The 27,500-nt window shown below is 40.4% G+C and overlaps 1 protein-coding gene across 2 annotated transcripts in view; it reads right to left on the bottom strand.

Moving 5' to 3' along the window:
* Positions 1-27,500, bottom strand: part of LOC128695331 (neuron navigator 2-like) — a 1,199,990-nt gene that overhangs the window by 610,386 nt on the left and 562,104 nt on the right. The window lies entirely within an intron of this gene.

The raw sequence follows: 27,500 nt of genomic DNA, 5'->3' as shown, positions 1-27,500 counted from the left end.
CTTTGGCACAGAAGCTGTGACTCAATACCCTCAAGAAGATCCAATGGAGCTGTAAGGCAAAAATCCCTTAATAGGCTTAGGAGTTGTAGCTCAACATCATTAAGAGGCACGTAACAACCTCAAGAGGCCAGGAAAAAAGACTACTACAAAAAAGACAAAAGCGTTGTAACTTAACACTATAGAGAGGTAGTCAGTGCCCTGAGAAGGCCCAGAAGTTGTAGCTCAACAGGTTCATAAGGTGGAACCCAACCCTCTCAAACACTTTAAAATTTGTGAGGCTGGATGAAGCATTCTCAAGATATCTGATATTAAGTATTTTATTAAAAATAAAATATTTTAGAATGCACAAACGTTTGGAGGTCAACACACTTAATAACACCCAAGAGCTGAAGGTCATCCCCCTCAAATGCAGATAATGTTTGAGGTCAATATGTACAGAAGCTCAGACTCCTTAACCCTTAAACTGTCCAAACAGATCTACGTTCACATGCGTAGTGCTCCATAAGTAGATCTACATTTTTTTACATATTTTCAAATATATAAAAAAAAATGTAGATAAAAAAATTTTTACACGTTATCAAATGTAAAAAAAAAAAGATCTATGTTTTTTTACATACTTTCAAATGTTGAAAAAATGTAGATCTACGTTTGGACAGTTTAAGGGTTGAAGATTGAGACACTTATGCAGCATATGGGAATCTTTATTCAGGAAACGTTTCGCCACACAGTGGCTTCATCAGTCCAATACAAAGAGGAAGGCGTAAGGAGAGGAGGAGAATGAGGTAATCAGTCCCTCAACCTGGAGTCGATGTGTTCAGTCCATCAATCTTGTAGAATGTACAGCATAGGGCCGTAGACGTGGCTTATATACTGTAGTGAGGTGACGTGAAGCAGATGGAGGCGGGGTCATAGTGGTACCATCCACTAGTCGAAGTAGGTCTTCGTCCAAAGGTTGAACAAGTGTTGAAGAATTCTTTGTAACAAGACCCCATGATGCTGCCGTGTCTGACAGTTGTGATGAATGGTTTGAAAAACCGACAAGTTGAAGAATGGTTTTTCAAACCATTCATCACAACTGTCAGACACGGCAGCATCATGGGGTCTTGTTACAAAGAATTCTTCAACACTTGTTCAACCTTTGGACGAAGACCTACTTCGACTAGTGGATGGTACCACTATGACCCCGCCTCCATCTGCTTCACGTCACCTCACTACAGTATATAAGCCACGTCTACGGCCCTATGCTGTACATTCTACAAGATTGATGGACTGAACACATCGACTCCAGGTTGAGGGACTGATTACCTCATTCTCCTCCTCTCCTTACGCCTTCCTCTTTGTATTGGACTGATGAAGCCACTGTGTGGCGAAACGTTTCCTGAATAAAGATTCCCATATGCTGCATAAGTGTCTCAATCTTCAACTTGTCGGTTTTTCAAACCATTCATCACAGTTTAAGGGTTAAATACAGCTACCCTATTAGCAAGGTTTGGAGCTGTAGCTTAACTTCCTCAAGAGTTGAAGCCTAACCTTATCTAGCTAAAATTTGAAATGAATAAGATGTGGAAATATGCAATATAAGAAGCTCACCAGATATATATTTTTCACAATGTTTATAAAACCAGAACAAGCACTAACTTTGACTGCTTGATGCTGGCAGAAAAACAAGATAACGATTAATGATTTAGAAGAGTTGTTAGCCTCATGGTTTTAGAGCGCAAAACAATAGTCTATCTTTATGAAACGCATAATGTTCAGCTGTTCATAAATGGTAGGGAATAAAATTGAAAATTACAGCCTAAAAGTTTTTGAATGAAAGCTTATTCTTAGTTTTCTGAATGTGTCATAGGGTGTAAGAAATAAAAATGGCTTAAGAAAGGCCAAAGGCAATTGCATGCAAAATTATATGGTATACGCTTAATGATATATGATGTGTTGTTCAGGTTTCAGCTTTCTTTGTAATTAAGCTAAGAAAATAGCGAAGGTAAAAAAAATTAATAAATAATAACAACACAGTAAACATAATACTTTATGTATTCATTCACAAATATAAATCATTCAAATTTAAACAGTTAATGTCAAGTGTATTCACACAAAACGTTTCGAAAGCCGAAAAGTTAGAATAAACAAGACACTGACACTAGATTCTAAAGCTTGGACTAGAAACTGTAAATCAGCACAACGCATGATGTACTGTTAAAGGCCAATTCCGGATTATAGAAATTAGCAGTGAGTTAACATCTTTGAAATAATAGAAGAGTAACTGGAAAAGGTTGCTGCGATTTTTTTTGATGAATGTTTACATATTTTAAGTTAGTATTTTAATGGTTATGTCCATACTGAGAAAAATTTTTTTTTCTAGTAGTGTGAATGTGATTATCTTAATTCATTTAAGAGATATTCCAAAAAAAAAATTTCGAGTTTTATTTTGGGTTGGACCTGCCAAGAGTATTAGAGAATAGATTCAATAAGTTTGGGTTAGAAACTTAAATTCCTTATTGCTCCAGGAGTGTAAGTATAGTGCCCAGATTTTTAAACATTAAATTGGAACCTACATAGATCAACAGTAATCCTAACTTAAATATGAAACACAAACATTTAAAGTTTGAATGTAATCAGAAGAAGCAGTCTCAGGTTATCGCAGTTACTTATCATATGCCAATTCAGTACTGAAGCGCTTGGCTGGAACCCTTACCTCATAATAAGAAAAGCTGATAATATGTAAAAGTTTTACGACACGCCTTTTTCAAAAAACAAACACTGAATTATTAAGAATGGAAGAACCACAGGAGATAATCACAACATTCACTCAAGAAATTTCATCTCAGCATGGCAAGTACTTAATGCTATTACAAATTTAACTGTTAAATTATGTTTAGTTTTATCAGTACAATTATCCGGGAGTAAAGCGCATTAAGAAGGTTGTTTGGTGCCCTCTACCTGCACGCACGAGGGTTACCATTTACATGAAGCATGTGGATACACAACCTGTATGCTTTATGTTTTGAGGGAGAAAGCAATCTGCCAGGAAGTATATTGAAAGATAACTCAGTGTAATGGAACCAAGAACTTTCAACACCCCTCATACATTAAGGAGCTTGAAAAGTTACTAGAGTCAATTTCTCATCAACCGGGCTGTGATACATACGTTGGACTGTGCGACTAACATCAACAGCCTAGTTGATCAGGCCAGTAACCGGGAAGCCTAGTCAGAAACGGGAAAACGAGGGCGTTGACCCTCGAAACACTTCAGGTAAACTCTGGGTAATCTCGTTCAGTTTGCAGGGGTTAAATCCTGGTCTCTCCTCTTATATAGTAACTACCTTGAGTGAAAGGGAAAACGATGCTGACATGTATAGTAACAGAAAGACAAAGTTTCGGTCTCAGGTAAGCTTTTACAAGTCAAGACTTGTAAAAGCTTACTCGAGACCGAAACATTATCCAAATATAAATTCTGCTTGGCAAAGACTGTCTGATCTCCCTGGTCACAAGAACAGAACTAACGAGACATTATATTTCACTTACCAGGAATTTTATCAACGCCTGATAAAGCTCCTGGCCAGCGAAACTTAGCCCTGTTCCTTTTGCCTTCACCACCGCCTCGTGAGCAACGCTTGGGCAGCTTACTACCGAGATGCTCTCGCGTCCTGTGCGGGCAAAACGTTTCAGCAATATACCCAAATGTATACATGTGTCTTATTCCTCAGCTTTTCGGTACTGTGTGAAACTTTATTAATATTTGTTATTCTGCATAACTGACCATCATAAGACTGTGAAACTACTAATGTTCCTAACTCCCTTGCACCTCATCCAGGTCACTACCGGCCATCAACTACTATGTTCCTAACACCCTTGCACCTCATCCAGGTGAAATTAAGACACATGTGCAACATCTGGGTATCTTTATTGTAAACGTTTCGCCATCCAATGGCTTTATCAATACAAATTCTAGGACATAACTTGAAGACAGTAGAACTATGTACAGAAGAGGTAATCAGTCCCTCAACCTAGGAGTAGGTGCGAAGAGCACCATAGTCTATGGTGCTCTTCGCACCTACTCCTAGGTTGAGGGACTGATTACCTCATCTTCTGTACATAGTTCTACTGTCTTCAAGTTATGTCCTAGAATTTGTATTGATAAAGCCACTGGATGGCGAAACGTCTACAATAAAGATACCCAGATGTTGCACATGTGTCTTAATTTCATCTTGTCGGTATTATATACCATTCTTACACACCTCATCCAGGTCACTACCAACCATCAACTACTCATGTTCTTAACATCCTTGCACCTCATCCAGGTCACTACCGGCCATCAACTACTATGAATTACTAATGTTCCTAACACCCCTTGCACCTCATGCAAATACTTAATGACCATCAACTACTGAACTATGAACTACTCATGTACCTAACACCCCTGCATTTCATCCTGGTCACTACTTACTATCAATTACTCATGTTTCTAGCACCCCTGCAACTCTTAGTATTTGTCTGCCGTTATGTCCCCTGGGTGTTACTCCTAGCATCACAGCCTCTCTCTATCCACTTTACCTAGTCCCTTGAGTATTTTGTATATCATGATCATGCTTCCTCGAGGGAGGGAAGAGGTAGGTTGGGAAAGGGTAAAAGTCAGACTAGGGGCAGGGAGGAGGCAGGATAGGTAGGGAGGGGAGGAAGAGGGGTCAGGTTGGGGGTAATGGGAGTCAGGGAGAGGGGTGAGGGTATGAGGCTCTAAGAGATTATAAAGCGTCATTACCGGTACATTATAAACCTTAGTAGTGGCGTTACTGCGCTCACGGGATCACTTCCTCGCCAGGGAGCTGGGGGAGAGAGCGAGCCACTGAGAGGGAAGGTACGTCGGGAGCTAAGGAAGAGAATCACTGAGAGGGTATGCCGGAGTTGATAGACAGATCGAACCACTGAGAGGGAGGGTACGTCGGAAGCTCAGAGAGAGAGAAAAGATCCAGTGAGAAAGACAGAGTACCTGGAAGGCTACATAGAGGCTATCTACTGAGAACTCTTTGCTTTTATCCAGGGTGAGAACTATCATGTATTATCTAGGTAGATGAATCAAATATAGAAAAGCAGAAGGCTCTCTTTCCACCCTCCACGCCCTCAAGCAACTGGCGGCATGAAAACGAAGAAAATTTACCATGACTCACGAAATCGTAATGACACGATTGCAAACAAATCATACCCCGGCCGGGACTGAACCCGCGGTCAGAGAGTCTCAAAACTCCAGCCCGTACTATACTGAAAAATACCAGAGAACGTTCAGAGATATGGACGTGGATGAAAAGACAGGGGCTACAATTACATCTATTTTATTCTTCTTAATTACTCATGTTACTCCACTGTAACTCCGAGAGGTGTCTGTACCAGTGATTCTTTTGTTTACCACCAGTTTATTACCTTTTCAACCACTACTATTAACTTGGTTGATTCATTAACTGATCGTCCTGATACAGTAGCTGAACAAACATCAGGAATTCGTTGACTTCATATTGCCCTATCATAGTATTTAACTGACTTTTATACTTGCAAAGTGCTTGTCAGTAGTTTATTCCATTCTGACATAAATACACTTAAAAAAAAAAATGCATATGTTATTGTTGCTCTTCTGGCTCACAGTTTCATTCCAATGTTTCGTGTTATGGACTTATTTAACACTTCAAAAGTTCTTCGTGTCTAAGTTTGCAAACGCTACTTAATATTTTAAAGGTCTGAATAAGATCTACTTGAAGAAACTGTTTACTAAAGGGAAAACGGTGAGTGCTTTGAATCTTTAACCTGGTTTGTTTCTGAATGATGGTACGACCTTTTTAGCTCTTCTCTGTACCCTCTAGACGAGAGGTCCAACATGGCTGTAGCAACCTACAACATGTTGAGGGGATTGTTGCAACCCTTGAATGGGTTACAATGTATATGATGTATATGTATATAATGTATATTATCTTTTCATATAATTTTATATTGTTTATATTTGCGATAACAGCTAAATCATAAATATATTGCTTTATATTATTATTTGACTTAGTTACTTTTGTTAGGTAGGATGTAACATATTCTGTGCTCATAGTTCGTCTTGATTGTCTAACTACTGTAATTATCGCTTGTGGCCCGTTTCCCTGCCGGCTTCTCGTTGTTGCTGGGCAGCAACTGTCCACGGAGCTATCACGTGATAGAGGGGGGGGTGGTGTTCTCACCTCTCCTGAAGTATTCAGTCTGGTCTAGACTCTCTTGGTGGTTGGACGTATTCTAGACAAGACGAGCCTAAATCTCCCTTATTGGCCCTTGTGGGAAGATCGTCTCTTGTCTCATTATTGTTGTAGGTTCTGTGAGACTCTGTTCACCGAACATAGTATAGACTTAGTGATTTTCGACATTGTACTGAGGTTGTGTGTCGCATAGACACACTGAGCAACTCAGATCCTGAGCTGTAGCTTCTGACCTAACTTGTACTGGTATCTGTGTACTGTCACAGTCGGGGATTTTCTTATGCTGAACTTAGATTCAGTAATATGGGAGTTTTGTGACTTCTGTGGAGGATCTGCAGATGGTCTCTACTATCTGTCGTTATATTATCTCCTTGTTCCTGAATCTGTGTCGCAGTTGCCTGTTATATTGCTATTGGGCTTAGCATTCTTTTTATTGTTCAAGCAGACTGTTCTGATTGCCAGTCGGTCAAGAACTTAGTTTATGAGAGGACTTTGTCAGTCACTTCTTTAAGTCTAGTCGAGTCATGAGACATAGCAAACTACTAAGAGCACTTACACACATACACACTTAAGACTTATAATACTATAAGACAATAATACTGTACATGAGAGAAGTGATTAATATTGTTTTGATTACTGTGATTAATTTAATTTGATGTACGCCTAGACAACTTAATTATTAATAAATTTATTAAATTTTAATTTCTCTAGTTAGTAGCCTACCAGTTGTAATCCTGAAGCACTATTGAATCATACTGAATTCTAATGGATAATTGGACAAGGATACTGACTAATTGTTACGAAAACCTAGTAACAGGCTGGATGCTAGAAGGGCAGTCCTTTCTAGTATTCACTGGAGATCTCTAAGCTTTTAGAATCGCGTTTTTTGTAACAAATGGGGGCCTGTCCGGGAGGCTCTTGATCCAAGGTGTTGAAGAAATTGTCCAGTTTGACCATAGAGTTGATCAAACACTGAGTACTTTCCTAATCTGAAGACTTTGAGTTTTGTCTTGCACAACATACTAGGTGGATGTACCTGACTGAGTCTTTTGATCCAAGGAGATGGAAATACTGTTTATGAGCTCTAGCTCTAAGACAACCAACACTAAAATTCCTATTAGGATATAGTTTCCCTTAATCACTCTCTCGTAGTACATTTATTTTCGTGATGTATGCCAAAGTGACACAATTAATTGATACTCTGACTTTGTCTGAGTTAAGTACATTAAAACTTCAGACGTGTTGGGGAGTAGACAAATATCTCGGTGTGACGTATAACAGGAATTACACCGCAGAAACTGTCAGAGCGTTAATTAAAGATATATTGTTTCCTGCTCATACAGAGATGTCTGATTATGATTCAGATTCAGAAAGCCTAGTGTCACAATTACGAAGTATGACTCGATTTGATTACTTAGAAGAGCAACTAAGGCAGAAGTGTCTGAGCCTAGTGAAATTTTGTTCTCGCTCTCACCTTCCAACCTCACTGACAATAGTACAGAGTGTAACTGGTAGTATGACTCAGCCTCATACTAGTACCGTGTATACTACACCTGTATCTACTTATCCTAGATGGGATCTAGACTCTCTAGAGACGGCTGGACGAGGTGTCCGACCTAAGGACCGTCCAGACCACGTTAGATTCCTTACTCCTCCTTACCTACTGGTCCTATCTCTCAGGAACAGTTTGAGAGGTTTGAACGCCTCATTATGTTGCAGACTGCACAAATAGAGGCACAGAGGAAATTGAACGAAGATTTCCAAAGAGAAAATGCTCGTCTTGGAAGACAACAGACTGATAGTCACAGAACACATTTAATGTGCAGAAAGCTGCATCCATGCTTCCTAAGTTTTTTGAGAGTGACTTAGACACCTATTTTGATGTGTTTGAGAACCAGGCACGTGCTATGAACTGGCCACGTAAGCACTGGGCTACCTTGTTGCACACAGCTTTGACAGGAAGAGCTCAAACTTGTACTGCTGCTTTACCATTTGCCAAGTACATTAGTTATGACGCTGTCAAGTAAACTATTCTAGAGGCATATAACTTGTTACCTGTAAGATATCAAAGTGCATTCCGTATGTTACAACGACGATAAGATCAAACTTGTGTAGAGTTTGCTCGTGAGAAAAAAGTTGCATTTGAGAGATGGTCTAGAGCTGCTAAATGTTACAAATATGACAGCCTAGTTCAGTTATTACACGAAGAGTTTAACTGTATGTCTGCTGATATAAAAGAATATCCGATTGATCATACTACCTCGGATATTCTGGAAACTACAGCATTAGCAGACAATTACGAGATTTCTCACAAACTTACACGTACTAAAACACAGAGAAACAAGGTAACTAAAAATTGTCCTAGAAGTTGGCAACCTAAATCAGCTGCTCATTGCCGGCCTGATGTACCTGCTACTGTAACTTCTCGTACCTTTACCAGGAAAACTCACAATCCTGAATCTGTCTCTGTGGCTAGACAGAAATCTGATATCGAGAAGAAGAAAGTTAAATGTACCTATTGTAACAGAAAAGGACATGCTAGAGAGTATTGCTATAAGTTTGAAAGAGATACGAGAAGCAGTCGTGCGGCTGGCGCCCCCGCTCAAGTCGTATCCTCTTCCAAGAAACAAAGGCACCAAAATCCTAGTAATACCTCTGATCCTACTGCTTTAGATAATATTACTCAGAACAGATGACTAGCGTCAGAAAGTGTATCTGATGAAAAGATTCGTTCAGCAATGAGTTCTTACTTTTCGAGAGGTAAAGTAGGATTTAACGAATCACATCTAACTGAGATAATTACTTTCAGAGACACTGGCAGCTATCTCACGTTATTAAGAGAAGATGTACTGCCCATAACTGATGATACCTATTGCAAGATAGATGTATTGTTAGAAGCCTATGGTGGGGCTGTTATAAAAGTACCTCTGCACAAAGTTTACAATGAAACAAGCTATTATACTGGTTATATTTCAGTGGGTATATCCAGTGGTGTATTTCCCATCAGGTCAGTGGACTTGTTGATAGGGAACGATATCCTTCATGCTGGTATATGTAAAGAACCACTTGTGATTGATAATAACACTGATGATAATTATGCCATTGAAGCTTGTAGAGAGAAGCCTATTTTATTTCCTCTCAGCACAATTACTAGAGCTATTTCAAAGATACAACAACCATCCTTGTCTCCTGTTGAGTTAGTGGATGACAATGATTTGGGCTTGAATATGTTGTTCAGTGATGTTCCTAAACGTTGTACTCTGGGTGTACATGACGTTGATGTACAGGGAGCATCACCCATTAAGCAATCACCATATAGAATGAGTCCAACGAAGCATAAAGCATTGAGAGAAAGGGTTGATTTTCTGTTATCTCACGGACTTATTGAGCGCAGTAAAGGTCCATGGGCATCTCCATGTATTTTAGTGCCTAAACCTGACGGTAGTTTCAGGATGTGCACTGATTACAAGAAAGTGAACTCTGTCACCTTGCCTGATGGTTATCCTCTACCTTGCATTGACGGCCTTATTGACCATGTGCCAGGAGCCCAGTTTGTCAGCCGTTTAGATCTCTTACGAGGCTATTATCAAGTCCCGCTTACTGAACGTGCTCAAGAAATATCTGCTTTTACTGTTCAAGATGGATTGTTTAACTACCTCGTCACCCTCTTCAGCCTATGTAACGCGGCTTCTTCATTCCAACGTATAATGAACGAGTTGACCCACAACTTAGAGGGAGTAGAAGCCTGCTTTGACGACTTAGTGGTGTACAGTGACGAGTGGGAACAGCACTTGACGCATCTTAGAGCATTGTTCGGGAGACTGGCGCACTACAACTTCACTGTTAACTTAGCTAAATGTAGTTTTGGTCAAGCCAAGATTACCTATCTAGGCTTTTGTATTGGCCAAGGTGAGGTTGCTCCTATCGAGGCTAAGGTTCGTGCTATTTCTGAATTTCCAGTGCCACAGGATAGGAAGGGAGTACAGAGATTCCTGGGTATGGTAGGATATTATCGCAGGTTCTGTCCAAACTTTTCTCAGATTGCAGCTCCTCTCACTGAGCTTACTAGTAGCAAAGTTCAGTTCATCTGGACTAGAGATTGTTCAGACTCGTTCAAAAGGTTGAAGAGCTTGCTTTCCTCTGCTCCTGTGTTGAAGAGTCCTAATTTCAATCTTCCTTTCTTTTTACATATAGATGCGAGTGGTTATGCAGTGGGAGCTGTGCTGCTCCAACAGTCAACATCCACTGACATTCTCCATCCTATATGTTACTATTCATCTAAGCTTAAACGACACCAGAAAAATTATGCCACTATTGAGAAAGAGGCTCTAGCTCTTGTGGTGTCCTTGGAACATTTTGACGTGTATTTGGGCACTTCCCCATTTAAAATTAACGTTTTTTCAGACCACAATCCTCTCACCTACATAAATACTATGAAGAGTAAAAATGCTAGGATCATGAGGTGGGCACTCAGAATCCAACCTTATTCTATTAGTATAAAACACATAAGTGGTCATTGTAATGTAATTGCTGACGTTCTGTCACGTCCTTAATAATTATCAGTCACATTAAATTAACGTAATTTTATGCCCAAATACCTTTTGTTACTTGCTATGTCAAATTCAGTAAAGTAACGTAATCTCTCCAGCCCATGTTAATTATATATAATCATGTCTAATTATTATATTTATATATTCACAGTAGTGATATGTGTGTGAGGAAACAGTTGGAGACAGAAGCTGAGTGTTGAGTGGGTAGTGTTGTGTGGGCGATGTTACTGCGTGACGGAACACTGTCCTGCCGCAGACCCCCCCCCACTACACACCTTAAGCTGTTTCATACTCAGATGTCCATACTGCATAGCATTCCACAACCACTACTTAAGAGTGGAATGCCATCTCCTGTCTATAGCACAAGACTATTATGCAGTCTCCACTACTATGATCGAGCCTCAACGTGTCATGCTTGTCTACGCTATCCTGTCTCTACACTGATGTACACAACCACGAGTATGCAGAGATACGATACTGTGTACTGCCCTAGTACTAGGGGCATATCTAAGTGATATAGACACTGAAATTATAGAAGTGCTTGGCACAAGAGTGACTCTACATTTTTATATTAAATTGTATTGAAGTGACATGAGTAATCAGTAATAATGTGAAAGACATTAATGCAACTCCTAGTGTGCCCGTTTGTCGTGTTGGGGGGGTGTTGCAACCCTTGAATGGGTTACAATGTATATGATGTATATGTATATAATGTATATTATCTTTTCATATAATTTTATATTGCTTATATTTGCGATAATAGCTAAATTGTAAATATATTGCTTTATATTATTATTTGACTTAGTTACTTTTGTTAGGTAGGATGTAACATATTATGTGCTCATAGTTCGTCTTGATTGTTTAACTACTGTAATTATCACTTGTGGCTCGTTTCCCTGCCGGCTTCTCATTGTTGCTGGGCAGCAACTGTCCACAGAGCTATCACATGATAGGGGGGGGGTGTTCTCACCTCTCCTGAAGTATTCAGTCTGGTCTAGACTCTCTTGGTGGTTGGACGTATTCTAGACAAGACGAGCCTAAATCTCCCTTATTGGCCCTTGTGGGAAGATCGTCTCTTGTCTCATTATTGTTGTAGGTTCTGTGGGACTCTGTTCACTGAACATAGTATAGACTTAGTGATTTTTGACGTTGTACTGAGGTTGTGTGTCGCATAGACACTCTGAGCAACTCAGGTCCTGAGCTGTAGCTTCTGACCTAACTTGTACTGGTATCTGTGTACTGTCACAGTCGGGGATTTTCTTATGCTGAACTTAGATTCAGTAATATGAGAGTTTTGTGACTTTTGTGGAGGATCTGCAGATGGTCCCTATCTGTCGTTATATTATCTCCTTGTTCCTGATTCTGTGTCGTAGCTGCTTGTTATATTGCTGTTGGGCTTGGCATTCTTTTTATTGTTCAAGCAGACTGTTCTGACTGCCAGTCAGTCAAGAACTTAGTTAATGAGAGGACTTTGTCAGTCACTTGTTTAAGTCTAGTCGAGTCATGAGACATAGCGAACTACTAAGAGCACTTAAACACATACACACAAACTTACTTGTACATATTTGTAATATCTTATTAAATGTTAATGTACCAGACGGTACTTAAGACTTATAAATGAGATATGTGCTTTCAGCACAATAATACTGTACACGAGAGAAGTGATTAATATTGTTTTGCTTACTGTGATTAATTTAATTTGATATACGCCTAGACAACTTAATTATTAATAAATTTATTAAATTTTAATTTCTCTAGTTAGTAGCCTACCAGTTGTAATCCTGAAGCACTACTGAATCATACTGAATTCTAATGGATAATTGGACAAGGATACTGACTAACTGTTACGAAAACCCAGTAACAGGCTGGATGCTACAAGGGCAGTCCTTTCTAGTATTCACTGGAGATCTCTAAGCTTTTAGAATCGTGTTTTTTGTAACAGGGATCATTTCCTGATGGAGTAAATGAGGACCCCAATTAAAATGGCTTCAAGGAAAAAAATTCGGATTTCTCGTTGAAGCTTTTTGAATATTTTTCTTGTACTATTACCCATTTTTTTGCAAACATATACATATATATTTCATTAAGTAATAAGCTAAAAAAAAGTTTTCAGGGACACATGTAAATGTGTTCGTTTGACAACAATTACATTTCATATACTTCATCCAGAACCTGAGAGTTGGGACACATGCCCAAGATACAATAGCATTATCCATCTGACTTGCTACACTGAGATGCTGGAAAAGAAAATTAGTTGTTTTGGGATCCTTAGTTTCCCTGGTGAGCCTTAACTCCTTCAGAAACTTAGATGCATTCTTTGCTCTGAACCAACGGTCTTTGAATCTATGGGAGCATATAACAAGCAGGTAAGTTAACTCTTTTTTTTAGCTTCTGAAACTCCCTGAAGCTGGTAGCTACACCTCATTTACTCTTGCTGTATTGCTGACAGGTGTCAGCCAACTTGGATGTGCAAGTGTAGTCCTGCTAGCACCACCTGCTTGCTACAACTGGATCTGAACAGTTAGTGCAGTTCCCTTATTGCTGGCTAACACGACGGTCTGGAGTTTTGAGACTCTCTGACCGCGGGATCAAACCACACCCGTGGTATGGTTTGTTTGCAATCGTGTCATTACGATTTCGTGAGTCATCTGGCTGTTGCAAGACTTTAAAAAATTACGCTCTTCATGCCTTGCGGTCTTTTCCGTAGATCTACGGTAAACGAGCCCCAATGCATGCCCTGCAACAGATACACCAGTATACGGTGACAACGGTGGCAAGGCGAATGGTCTTGAGCCGTTATACATATATTTTTTCACCAGTTCTATCTGCTTTCACTCTCTCTCTCTTTCTTATTTTGTCCCTCCTCTTGTCTCTTCTTCTTTGTTTCACACCTTTGTTTCTTCCTGCCTCTTTCACGGAATATAGTACTGGGAGAACCCCATTTCTTGTTAATTAAAGAGATGTTATGGTTAGAGTAGACAGTCTCCCGACTGTGACAAAAACAGGCCATTAACCTTTGATCTTTTGAATGTAGGCACCCGTACTCTCTTCTCCCTCCCTAAGGGGCTTGTGTTCCTCACGTAATGCTCTTTAGCTAAATTTATTTTTTTTTTGTCTAGCCTCAACCCTCGATCAAGTTAATTTCATAGGTGGTATAGAGAACCCCAACTTCAGCCCAGAACTGTGGTCTGAAAAAGAGGTGGACAGATAGGAATAGACATTAAAATATTCAAAGAATGCTCAGACTATGTTAATAAAAAGATAAATAAATTCATACACAGACTTACATTCAAGGCTAAAACAAAACTAAGAAAACAAAACCAACACACTAACAGAGTGGGACCTGCCAACGGATCTTAAGACAACCAGAGGTTGGAATACAGTTGGGCACTTGTCCTGGTTTACTGGAAAGACTTTGTAAAGCAACATTTAGTTCTAGTATTCAAAGCCAACATTTGATGCAGTCAAGTTTGGTCGCATGTTTATCATATTTCCATCATTTTACAGTTCTTATAATACAGCGTTAAGATTTCTTTATAAAATTTAAATTTTATGCTACTGTTGTGTAATAATTTGATTACCCATGTCTTACATTATACACAATCTCTCTTTCTTTGCTTAAGATTAGTTTATTATCCTTTTCTTCTCTCTCCTCCAGCGACCTTTCTAAGTTTATAATTTTGTACCAAGAGAACCTTACAAAACTTACCAAACCAATTTAATTTAGCCTAATCCAACTACCTGGAGTCTACCTGGAGGGTATTCCGGGGATCAACGCCCCCGTGGCCCGGTCCACAACCAGGCCTCCCGGTAGATCAGGGCATGATCAACCAAGCTGTTACTGCTGGCCGCACATAGTCCAACGTACGAACAACAGCTCGGCTGATCTTGCGCCGACTTTAAATATCTGTCCAGCTCCCTCTTGAAGGCAGCCAGGGGCCTATTGGTAATTCCCCTTATGCATGGTGGGAAGCTGTTGAACAGTCTTGGGCCACGAACACTTAGAGTTTTTCTCTTATTGTACCAATAGCGCTACTACTTTTCATTGGAGTTATTTTGCATCGCTTGCCAAGTCTTTTACTTTAGTAGGGAGTGATTTCTGTGTGCAGATTCGGGACCATTCGTTCTAGGGTTTTCCAAGTGTAGATTGTGATACATCTCTTTCGCCTGCGTTACAGCGAGTACAAGTCAAGTGCTTCCACGCGTTCCCAGTAGTTGAGGTGTTTGATGGAATTTATATGTGCAGTAAAGGTTCTCTGTACACTCTCTAGATCTGCAGTATTCCAGCCTTATTTTGAACATTCTCAATATCCATCCTATCATTTTCTTTGCAGTTGTGATAGTGACACTGTTGTAATCCTTGAAAGTGAGATCTCAGATATTAACACTCCCAGGTCCCTCATTATTTTTTTTGCTCTATTGTATGATCAGAGTTTGTAGTATACTCAGTTCTAATTATTATCTCTTCCAGTTTTCCATAATGAATAGTTGGAACTTGTCTTCACTGAACATAATATTGTTTTCCGTTGCCCATTGGAAAACTTGGTTTATATCTTCTTGGAGGTTAACTGTGTCCTCAACAGACGACAGTCTCATGCAGATGCTAGTATCGTCTGCAAAGGATGACACTGTGCTGTGGATTACATCTCTATGTATGATATAAGGATTAGGAACAGGATGGGGGCGAGTACTATGCCAGTTATTCCTTTGGCACGTATTTTGTGCGCTATTATACCATAATCGCACTTGTCAAAGACTTTTGCAAAGTCTGTGTATATTACATCTGCATTCTGTTTTTCTGCCAGTGCATCTAAGACCACATCATAGTGATCCAGTAGTTGCGAGAGGCAGGAGCGACCTGCTCTGAACCCACATTGCCCTGGAGTGTGCAGTTTTGGGAAATCTAAGTGGTTTGTAATCACACTTCTTAGCACTCTTTCAAAAAATTTTATGATGTGGGACGTTAAAGCTATTGGTCTATAGTTCTTAGCTAATGCTTGCTGCCACCTTTATGGAGTGGGGCTATATTCGTTGTTTTTAGTGACTAGAATTTCACCCATGTCTAAGCTACTTCTCTATAGTATACTTAGGGCACGCAAAATGGGTTTCTTGCAGTTTTTAATGAACAGAGTTCCACGAGTCTGGGCCTGGGGCTGAGCGCATGGGTATGTTGTCAATGGCTTTCTCAAAGTCTATCGGAAATAGGGTAATGTTGGAAATCTGGCATAGATTGGAGTTTTGAGGCTCATTCATGAAAAAATCATTTGGATTGTCGATCTTTAGACTGATTAGTGCCTCACTAAACACAGAGCCGTATTGAGATTTCAGTATCTCACTCATTTCTTTGTTGTCATGTGTATAAGTCCCAACTTGTCTGAGCAAGGTCCCTATACTAGATGTGGTATTTGCCTTGTTTTTGGCATGTCAAAAGAAATATTTCGAATTTCTTTAAATTTCACTAATTGCTTTTAGATCCTCCTGTCTCTCTTGGGTCCAGTAAGAGTCCTTTAACCTAAGTTCGATACTTTCCATTTCCCTGTTCAGTGCTTCCTTTCCTGTATCAGATAATCTAGCATTCTTGAGGAGCTCTGTGATTCTTCGTCATCTTCTGTAGAGGGAGCATCTTCCTCTCTCCGGTTTTCTTCTTCTTTGGGGAATTTGCCTTGAACATATTTCAGCTGCCAGGAAGTTGATCCTTTCGAGGCACTGGTTTGGATCCATGTTATTTAAGATATCTTCCAAACATGTTTCCTTTAGGACATGGTTCACCTGGTCCCAGTTGATGTTCTTGTTGTTGAATCTGTATTTGGTGAAAACACCTTCACAGTTACATGCATTTTGCTGATCAGGACCCCTGTGCATGTAAGTCTAAACTTCGATTAGACTGTTATCAGAATTAGTTGTTTTTGATATTATGTCTCTTACTAGGTCCTCATTATTTGTGAAGATAAGGTTAAGTGTGTTTTCCAGTCTAGTTGGCTCCAATATCTGCTGACTTTGGTGTGTTTATCGCAGAGACTTAGTAGCTCATGCGTGTATGACCTTTCATCTGCGCTGCCTCCAAGGATTGTTTCTATAACATTTGCTACGTTCTTCCATTTTGTATACCTTAGGTTGAAATCACCGAGCAGTAAGTTGTCTGGGGATGGAGCTTTCCAGACAGCAATCAATTTTCAGTAGCTGTTCCTTGAGCTGTTGGGAGGTTGCATCTGGTGGCTTATACACAACCACAATGACTAGGTTTTGACTCTCGATCTTTATTGTTAGAACTTCTACATTAGTGGTATTCAGCATCTCCGTGCAGATGAGCGACTCTTTGACATACTGGCCAACCCCTCCTTGCTGCCTGTTCTTTCTGTCGCATCTAAAAAGGTTGTATCCATATATCCACGTTTCGTTGCCAAAGTGATCTTTTGTGTGAGTTTCTGTGAAGGCTGCAAACATCGCATTTGACTCCTCTAGAAGTCCCCTGATTAAAGGTATTCTGTTGTTGGTGGATGGCTTAAGACCTTGTATATTAGCAAATATAAATGAAGTTGTATTCTATGTTTGTTGGGGGAATTTTATCATCAGCAGCTCTGATTCTCTTCTGGAGGGCCATGAGGGGGCCACTGGCTGTTCCTCCAGTCCAACAAGGCTCCAAGGTGGACTATTTTTATTTCCCTCCATTTTCTTTCTTCGTTTCCTGCCACTAAAGAATCACTTGGAATGGAGTTGTCGTAACTACTGTTGTTTGTCTTATGAGGTTTGTACCTCCTGGTCCCTTCCAGATGGTATGCAGGGCAGCTGGTGTTGTAGCGCTGTTTTTCGAAAACCGAAGAGTGGCACATTTCTGGGTGAACGAATTTACAGGCCGGAGAACGACACACTCCTTTAGCCAGGTCACGACATTTTTTGGGGGATGCTCAAAATTGCACGTCTCATTTGTTTTTTCTGATATTCCATGCTTACAGATTCCCCAAACAAAGAATTTGCCCAATTTCGCTTTTGGTTGGGTAGAATTTTTGGTAGGTCTGTTCTCAATTTGTGCACTTTCTAGGACTGTACTACAGTCCTCAGTGTCCAAGCCAGGGCCACCCCGTCCTAATTCCGGGAAACTACTTTTCTCAAAAGACTCCTTCACTACATCTGAAAATAAACTAACTCACAATATCTGGTGAAATGGTCTACCATAACACACAGATGTTTGTTGCCCTGGAGGGAACATTGGAAATTAGTTAACAAATCTAGCGCAACTCTCTCCCACGGTTCGCTAGTAGTTGGATACACTTGGATTGGATTAGGACCATTATGTTGCATGCAGACACTACATTTCTTAACATACTCAGAAATATCAGTTGCCATACGAGGCCAAAAGTATTTCAATCTGGCTTGCTTTACTGAACGATCCATACCAGGGCGTGCAACACCTGGTACATCGTGAACTAGCTGTAAGGCTACATTCACTAGTGACTGGAATTACTAACTGGTATACTCTTCTGCTAGGAGTACCCAACTCGGCTGTTCGATACAGTAATTCTTGGTTCATGACAAAGTTACTGATGGGTGCTGGTGGCTTCACAGCCAGAATAAGATCTTCCTAGAGCAGGAATCGAATCACACCAGACCACATGGGATCTGTTCGTTGAGCATTCTTTACATCTTCGGCAGTCAATGGAGGGTCTGCAGTTACTATACTAACATGTCGCGATAAGGCATCTGCGACTACATTTGACTTGCCAGGTAAGTGTTCAAAGGTGGGATTGAACTCTTGGATGGTCAAGGTCCATCTGGCTAACCTTCCAGTAGGTTGTTTGTTCTGGAATAAAGGTATCAGTGGAGCGTGGTCTGTCAAGACATGAACAGAGTACTGATAAATAACGTCTCGGAAGTCCTTTAAAGACCATACTATTGCTAAAGCTTCTTGCTCACTTACTGTATAATTACGTTCAGCCTTCGTAAGGACTCGGTTAGCAAATGCAACTGCGTTGTACTTGCCATCAGTCTTCTGAGCTAGTACGGCACCTATGCCAATAGAACTAGCATCAGTTGTCAGATAGAAGGGCTTAGAAAAATCTGGAAATTTCAAAATTGGAGCAGATGTTAGCTTTTCTTTTAGAGTTTGGAATGCTCTTTGGAAGGTCCAAACAAAAGGATCATCTTTCTTAAGCAACTCAGTTAGAGTAGCTATGGAAGAAAAATTGGCAATGAAAGATCTATAAAAACCTGCTGAGCCCACAAAGGATCTTACGGCATCAGCAGTTTTGGGAGTTGGAAAATTTAGTACTGCAGTTACTTTACTTTGGTCGGTCGTAACACCTCTAGGAGTGACTACATGACCAAGAAACTTAATTTCTGATCTGAAAAATTGACATTTAGACAGTTTGATCTTTAAATTGGCTTCTTCAAGTTTACCAAGTACTACATCAAGTCTTTTCAAGTGTGTATCCATGTCTTTACACATGACGACATCTAAGTACACCATAAGTGCATTACCTATGAGACCTCTAAAGATATTAGTCATGAGCCTTGAGAATGTGATAGGGGAGGATCGTAATCCAAATGCCATACGGAGGAAGTGATAATGACCTGTAGGAGTGGAGAATGCAGTTAGCTCTTGGCTGTCCTCATGAAGAGGGACTTGCCAAAACCCTTGTAACAAATCCAGGGTTGAAAAGACTTTATCTCCAATGTTACATAAATGATCACCCAGTACAGGAAGTGGGAAGCGATCTGGAATAGTTTTCGCATTTAACTTCCTAAAGTCAATCACTGGGCGCCAAGTACCATCCTTCTTAGGCACTAGGATCAAGGGCGCATTCCAAGGTGAATTGCTAGGTGCAATAACTCCATCATCAAGCAACAACTTGTGAATGAGGCATTCTGTACGCAGGTAGATAGCTAGGTCTAGTACAAGGTTCAAGTGGAATACAATGGGACAATAAGTTCGTTATACCCATCTTCTCACCTGGTAAGGCAATGGCTTTACGATGTTTGTTCAACAGAGTCAACAAACACTTGACCTCATCTGGGAAGCCAGTGGGAGCCAAGTCTTTCTTCTCAACTGGTGGAACAAATTGATCCAGTGAAGTGGATGAGGTCTCCTGGGTAGAAATAGCACCGACCCACTGGTCAGGTGACAACTCATCCTCTACCTGAACAGGGTAAGGATAGTGAACAAGGTCAACAAGATTGGTATTTGGACGAACACTGTGACCAGAAGTGTTAGCTAGGAAGAAATGGATCTTACTATCTCTTACAACATGTAAGGATGGCTCAACAAATAAGCCCTTTACTTTGCAGGAATCACTGTCAACTAGAACATTATCGCCATCTGGAACACTAGGAACAACAACAGACACTCTAGTGAGGGCACTAGCCGCGACAGAAACGTCTTTCTGCAGACGGCATGTGACATCAACAAGAGATGGTATTACTAGTTGCAAGTAATCGTTTTCCGACAAGGCGTCCCCTGTGGAGAAACTACTACTTGAACTAGCAGACATTGCAGGGATAGGCTCAGCACTCAAGGTAGTCAGAGCGTCCTCGGACACTTGAGGTAACTGGACACTATCTTGCAAGTCTGAAGTTGCAGGAACACAGACAGGAGTGACAAAATCACCAGTGCCTGATCGCTTGGGTACGCTACTGGAAAATGCACTGGCCTGTAAGGACTTAATCCGAACGTCGCATTCTGTGGCAGTATGGCAGATCTCGGATCCAAGCTGGTAACCTCAAAATGGTACGATTAAGTCATCAATTTGGGCATGCCATCGATAAGGGTCGAGCACAATGCGTAAGTCTCGCATGGAAGCAAATCCCAGTAGAAGGTCACCAGGGAAAGTAATCTGGTCGACAACAAGGAAGGAAGCAGTGAAGTCTCTACCTTGGATAGAAAAGGTGAGGGAAGTCCGACCTCGGACACGCAGGTGAGAACCAGCTACTCCACTAAGGGAGGACACATGAGCCGGTTCTACGAGAAGGATATGTCGTAACTGCTTATCCCTAAACAAACTAGACCTGATGATATTGACTTGCGCACCAGAGTCCATGAACAAATGAACGGGCGCATTATGAACAGATGCTTACACTATAGGGCCTATGGTTGCATTGGAAGTTATGTGCAAACAAAAGGGTGGATTGTCATTAGAAAAGATTTGTTCCACTTCCACCCCAAAATCATCTGCGTCAGAGGCGTGTGAAGCAACATCATCAGCAGGATTGTCATTCTCGAGACTGCTTAAGGCTTCAAAGGAATTGTGAACGGGGATGGTGTACTCATTATCACCTACTGTCACCATGCGACGGTTTGACTGGGGCGCTCGAATTCCCCCGAATTGAAAGAATGAGCCTGGTTCTGGTTAGTTTGAGAACCACGATGTCTGCTTCCTCTACGGGTTCTGCGGTTGGAATGGCCAGGGAAAGACCTAGAGTAGTGAAGGTTGTAGAGAGCATTGCACTCAGATGTGTCATGTCCATGTATTCTATGATAAGTACGGTAGGGAAGATCTGACTGGTACGCATCATCAGTACGACACCTCTTAGGGTGACTATCAGGACAATTAATTGCAATATGGCCACGGAAACCACAGTTGTAACAAGTCCGCTGACTATGGTTACTGAATGTACTATGAATACTACGAGGTTTATAATGACTCTGTACACTGGTCCTTGGTGATCTCTGCGATGGTTGACGATCACGATTTGTCGCTGTGGCGCAAACAACAGGTGGTGCAGATTGAGGCATAGGTGTGAAATTACTTTTGATACATGGGAAAGTACCCTGGGGGCACAAGGAACGTACATGATTTAGGGCTGTAAGTGGTTCCATCGTCACAGTTTTAGGATTAGCCTCATAAGCACACACGGAAGCAGGCGGCATTAGTTCTTTGATTGCTCCAAAAGCTGCTATTTTAGCAAACGATGCTGTGGATGGTTTATCCTCGTCAGGGACAAAAGCTGAGGACTGGACAGCATTGATAAATGATAAAAGTTTGGCTAATCTAACAGCAAATGCACTCAACGATTCATTAGTCATGGGTATAGCATTCACTAGTTCCCTAAGAACGACATATGGATCAACTGTTTTTACTGGTACAAGGAAAGAACAAATCAGTTCCTCATATTGTGACCACTTAGTAAGATTCCTTTAGTCTCGCATTTCAAGATCAACAACATGAACAGCAGCAGGAGACCGATGAAGAGCTTCTTTCGCAAGTCTGATAAGACTTTCCTCTGAAGGAGAACCGCCAACTAGAGCATTAACACAAGAACGAATGGCAGTAAACCATGCTTCAAGACTATGTACATGGCCATTGAATAAAGGTAACACATCAAGGGAATCACGAGTAAAACTATTGTGTCTCAGTGTCTGGGTCGGTCTGTCAGTCGATAAGGAATTATGAGGACTGATGACAGGAGCAGCAGTAGCCAGAGAGGTCTGAGTGTCGCCACTCACTAAAGTATCACTTGACGGTATGTGAGGCATAATGGCAAAGAAGTTGCACAAAAACAAATAAGGCAAAAATAATGAACAATAAAAAATGATACAAAATGCTAAAATTGAAATAAAAGAGATACAACTAATTCTGCAGAAGTAATAAAAAAAATCTAAGATACACTGCAAGAGGAAGGGCAACTCAATTTAAGGTACTGCTGGTCAAGATAAAAAAAAACATTGAAATTTACAATTAAAAATATTACTGGAGGCTGAATTAAATGCAAAATGAGCTGTCTGTACTCTTGCTAAAAAAAGAAATTAACTAATAAAACTGTAAATCAATATAAAAAGTATAAAATAAAATCACTAAATTGTATACAACGAGAGATAACTGGGAAATTTAAATATTTTCTAAGAATGCATTAACAAAATTAAAATATAATGCAAAGACAACATGAGGAAAAATAATAAAATGAAGAACAGGAGACTCAAACAATAATGAACTGAGAATAATAATGCATAAAAATATCAATAAAAGAAATAATTCACTGCAGAACAAGTGCAACAAAATAAGGTGCAGAAATAATCAATGTAGCAATAAAGTTACACTGGGAAAATGTAAGTTAAATAATAAAATAAAAATATGAAGGACTGAACACTTTAACTCTTAATTGTAAATTAGACAAAACAATTTACTCAAACAGAGTAAAGAAAACACTTTACGTTAAAAAGAAATTGAAATTACACCAAGAGTGAATTTGTTCAAAGAAATATGAAAAATATGAATAAAAACAAGAAACAAAACTGGAAGTGTAACACTTACAAGTAGCGGGGCACACAACAAGGATTTTATACTATTTATCAATGTTCTTACAACAAAATCTTGCTGTGACTGATACGACAAAAATTGCTGGCAAAAATAATGGTACACGTCTGCGAAAAAATCAAGGAAATGAGACACTGCTGGCATACGAAAAAAAAGGTACACATAGAAATAAATGGATAATTTAGTATACTGGGGTGAATATCACTGCATGAACTACAATAATGACAAATACTGGAGAATACAATGCTGAAAGAATACAAGATAAAAAAAATGAATGAATTACTTCCCACGGAGTGACTGACTGGTACACTACACAATAATACTTACTACAGGCAGAGAGTAGCATAAAAAAACACAGATAAAAAGTATGAGATGAGCGATAACGCTGAAAAATATTGCAAAAATAATGAGTCAAAGAAACACCGAGTCTACACTGAAACACAAGGCTTAGAGTGCACAAGAAATTCACTCGTGTTCACCCTGAGTAGCTTGGACACTGAGGACATCATATATCAAAGGTCCCTTGGAGCTAGTGATCACGTGGTTCTGAGCTTTGAATACACAGTAGAGTTACAAGTGGAGAGGGTAACAGGAGTAGGATAGGAAAAAACAAAAACCAAACTACAAAAGGGGAGACTACACAGGCACGAGAAATTTTCTGCAGGAGGTTCAGTGGGAAAGAGAATTGGTGAGAAAGTCAGTAAACGAAATGATGGGCTATGTAATAACAAAATGCAAGGAGGCAGAGGAAAGGTTTGTTCCCAAGGGTAACAGAAATAATGGGAATACCAGAACGAACCCTTGATTAACCAAAAAGTAAGTACACTAAAGAATGGAAAAATTACAGAAGACAAAGGACAAAGAAAAAGAAAGAGATCAGTCGAAGAGCCAGAAACGAGCATGCACAGACAAGGAGGGAGGCCCAGCGACAGTATGAAAAAGATATAGCATCGAAAGTCTACTCTGATCCGAAGCTGTTGTATAGCCACATTAGGAGGCAGACAACAGTCAAGGACCAGGTAATCAGGCTGAGGAAAGGTGGGGAGCTCACAAGAAATGATCAAGAAGTGAGCCCAACATGAGATTTAAGGAAGTGCTGACAGTGGAGACAGAAAGGACTAAGGGAGGTCAGAACAGACAGGTACACCAACAAGTAGTATACCAACAAGTGTTTGATGAAATACACAAAACCGAGGAGAAACTGCAAAGTGACCTTGATACCTCAAAGGCGGTGGGACCTGACATATCTCAGTGGGTCCTTAGAGAGGGAGCAGAGATGCTGTGTGTACCACTAACCACAACTTTCAACACATCTATCGAAACTGGGCAACTACCTAAGATATGGAAGATGGCAAATGTAGTCCCCATTTTTAAGAAAGGAGACAAAAACGAGGCACTAAACTGCAGACCAGTGTCAATGATGTGTATAGTATGCAAAGTCATGGAGATTATCAGAAGAGTGGTGGAGCACCTTGAGTGGAAAAAGCTTATAAACAACCAGCATGGATTCATGGAAGGCAAATCCTGTGTCACAAACCTACTGGAGTTTTATAACAAGGTAACGGAAGTAAGACGCAAGAGAGAGGGGTGGGCTGATTGCATTTTTTTGGACCGCAAGAAGGCTTTCGACACAGTTCCACACAAGAGATTAGTGCAAAAGCTAGAGGATCAGGCACGTATAACAGAAAGGGCACTGCATGGATCAGAGAATACCTGACAGGGAGGCAACAACGAGGCATGGTACGTGACGAGGTATCACAGTGGGCGCCTTTGACAAGCAGGGTTCCACAGGGGTCAGTCCTATTTTTGGTATATGTGAATGACATGACGGAAGGGATAGACTCAGAAGTGTCCCTGTTTGCAGATGATGTTAATTTAACGAGGAGAATTAAATCAGATGAGGACCAGGCAGGACTACAAAGAGACCTGGACAGGCTGGAAGCCTGGTCCAGCAACTGACTCCTCGAATTTAACCCCGCCAAATGCAAAGTCATGAAGATCGGGAAAGGGCATAGACGACTGCACACAGAGTATAGGCCAGGTGGCCAAAGACTGCAAACCTCACTCAAGGAAAAAGATCTTGGGGTAAGTATAATACCGAGCACATTTCCTGAAGTGCACATCAATCAGATAACTGCTGCAGCACATGGGCGCCTGGCAAACCTGAGAATAGCATTCCGATACCTCAGTAAGGAATCGTTTAAGACTCTGTACAATGTGTACGTCAGGCCCATACTGGAGTATGCAGCACCAGTTAGGAACCCATACCTGGTCAAGCCCGTCAAGAAATTAGAGATAAGATTTCGTTCGGATTTTTAACCCCGGAGGGTTAGCCACCCAGGATAACCCAAGAAAGTCAGTGCGTCATCGAGGACTGTCTAACTTATTTCCATTGGGGTCCTTAATCTTGTCCCCCAGGATGCGACCCACACCAGTCGACTAACACCCAGGTACCTATTTGCTGCAAGGTGAACAGGACAACAGGTGTAAGGAAACGTGTCGAAATGTTTCCACCCGCCGGGAATCGAACCCGGGCCCTCCGTGTGTGAAGCGGGAGCTTTAGCCACCAGGCCACCGGGCCACCTCCCAGGCCACCGCAACAAGGCTAGTTCCAGAGCTAAGGGGAATGTCCTACGAAGAAAGGTTGAAGGAAATCGGCCTGATGACACTGGAGTACAGGAGGGTTAGGCGAGACATGATAACAACATACAAAATACTTCGAGGAATTGACAAAGTGGACAAAGACAGGATGTTCCAGAGATGGGACACAGAAACAAGGGGTCACAATGGAAATGAAGATTCAGATGAGTCAAAGAGATGTTAGGAAGTATTTCTTTAGTTATACAGCTGTCAGGAAGTTGAACAGTCTGGCAAGTGATGTAGTGAAGGCAGGAACCATAGTTTTAAGAGGAGGTATGATAGAACTCATGGAGCAAGGACAGAGAAGACCTAGTAGCGATCCGTGAAAAGGCGGGGCCAGGAGCTATGTCTCGACCCCTGCAGCCAAAAACAGGTGAGTACAAACATGTGAGTACAGGGAGCAGGGAGAGAGAGGCCCTAGTAGCGATCAGCGAAGAGACAGGGCCAGGTGCTATGACTCAACCCCTGCAACCACAAATAGGCGAGTACAAATAGGTGAGGTGAGTAAACACACACACACACACCCACACTCACAGCTTCGAGTCCTCAGTGGCTGCGTATTGAATTTCTGCAATATGCAAGAGAAGTGATGCGGGATTCTCTCATGTAGCAAGGTAGTGAGTCAGGTTATTGCTCTCCTGTGGTTTGCCCAATGTGCTAATGTGTCTTGCTTCTAGCCAAGATATTTCACCTCTCGATCGGCGAATTTGCTTTGCAAAGTACTTAGAATAAGTGATTACTCATTGTTTATTTTATGTAAATAATGATTTTTAAGATATTAATCCAAATATGTCAGAAAATGTCTGATTACACTAGCTTATACGTGAGAGAGAGACACAGCCATAGACACACACACACACACACACGAAGGTAAATAACGTTGTACCCTTGTGTGTGTGGACACATCAGTAACAATTAACCTGGCCCATTACTCTTTTAATGACTACTTTAGGATGGTTAACAAAACTTAAGAAGTCATAAGGCCGCCTAGGATCTTCCCTGACATACACTCCTCTGATGCTGAGAAAATACACTAACATTAACACTAGTTGGCCGTTACCGTCACATGAAGAGGTAAGGATGGACATGCCCTGATACTGGTGAAGGTTTTTTCATCTGAGGAACTGGAGTTACTCTACCTTTCTTCGGATCGTACATTTGACTCCTATTCCTCACACCCATACGGAATTATTACTTATCTATGAATATAATAGATCTCACCCAAAGTCAATGAGGGAGAGGTGCAAGCAGTCACACACACACACACACATGTGTGTGTGTGTGTATATATATATATATATATATATATATATATATATATATATATATAAATATATATATATATACATATAATATATATACATAATATATATAATATGCATATATATATAATATAATACACACACATATATATATAATATAAATAATATACATATTTATATAATATATATATATATATATATATATATATATCATTAAACTTATTAAACTTTGCATTGTTGACGCAAAATTTGTATTTAATAAGTTTTACACTCAGAAGTTTGGTATGGCAATGGGAAATCCTCTTTCACCTGTTCTTAGTAACCTATACATGGAATTTTTTGAAACAAGGTTGCTTAACACAATCCTCCCTAATAGAGCTAAATGGCTCAGATATGTTGATGATATTTTGTGTCTTATGCCCAAAAATGTAGATATACACCATTTTCTTGGAAAATTAAATAGCTTAGCCCATTCTATAAACTTTACTGTTGAGTTTGAAGAAAATAACTCATTGCCTTTTCTAGATGTTTTAATTATTAAGGGTAATAATGAATTCAAATTTAAAATTTACAGAAAACCTA

Source organism: Cherax quadricarinatus, chromosome 50, assembly GCF_038502225.1.
Source record: "Cherax quadricarinatus isolate ZL_2023a chromosome 50, ASM3850222v1, whole genome shotgun sequence".
Classification (NCBI taxonomy): domain Eukaryota; kingdom Metazoa; phylum Arthropoda; class Malacostraca; order Decapoda; family Parastacidae; genus Cherax; species Cherax quadricarinatus.
This window is presented reverse-complemented; position numbering and strand designations above follow the sequence as displayed.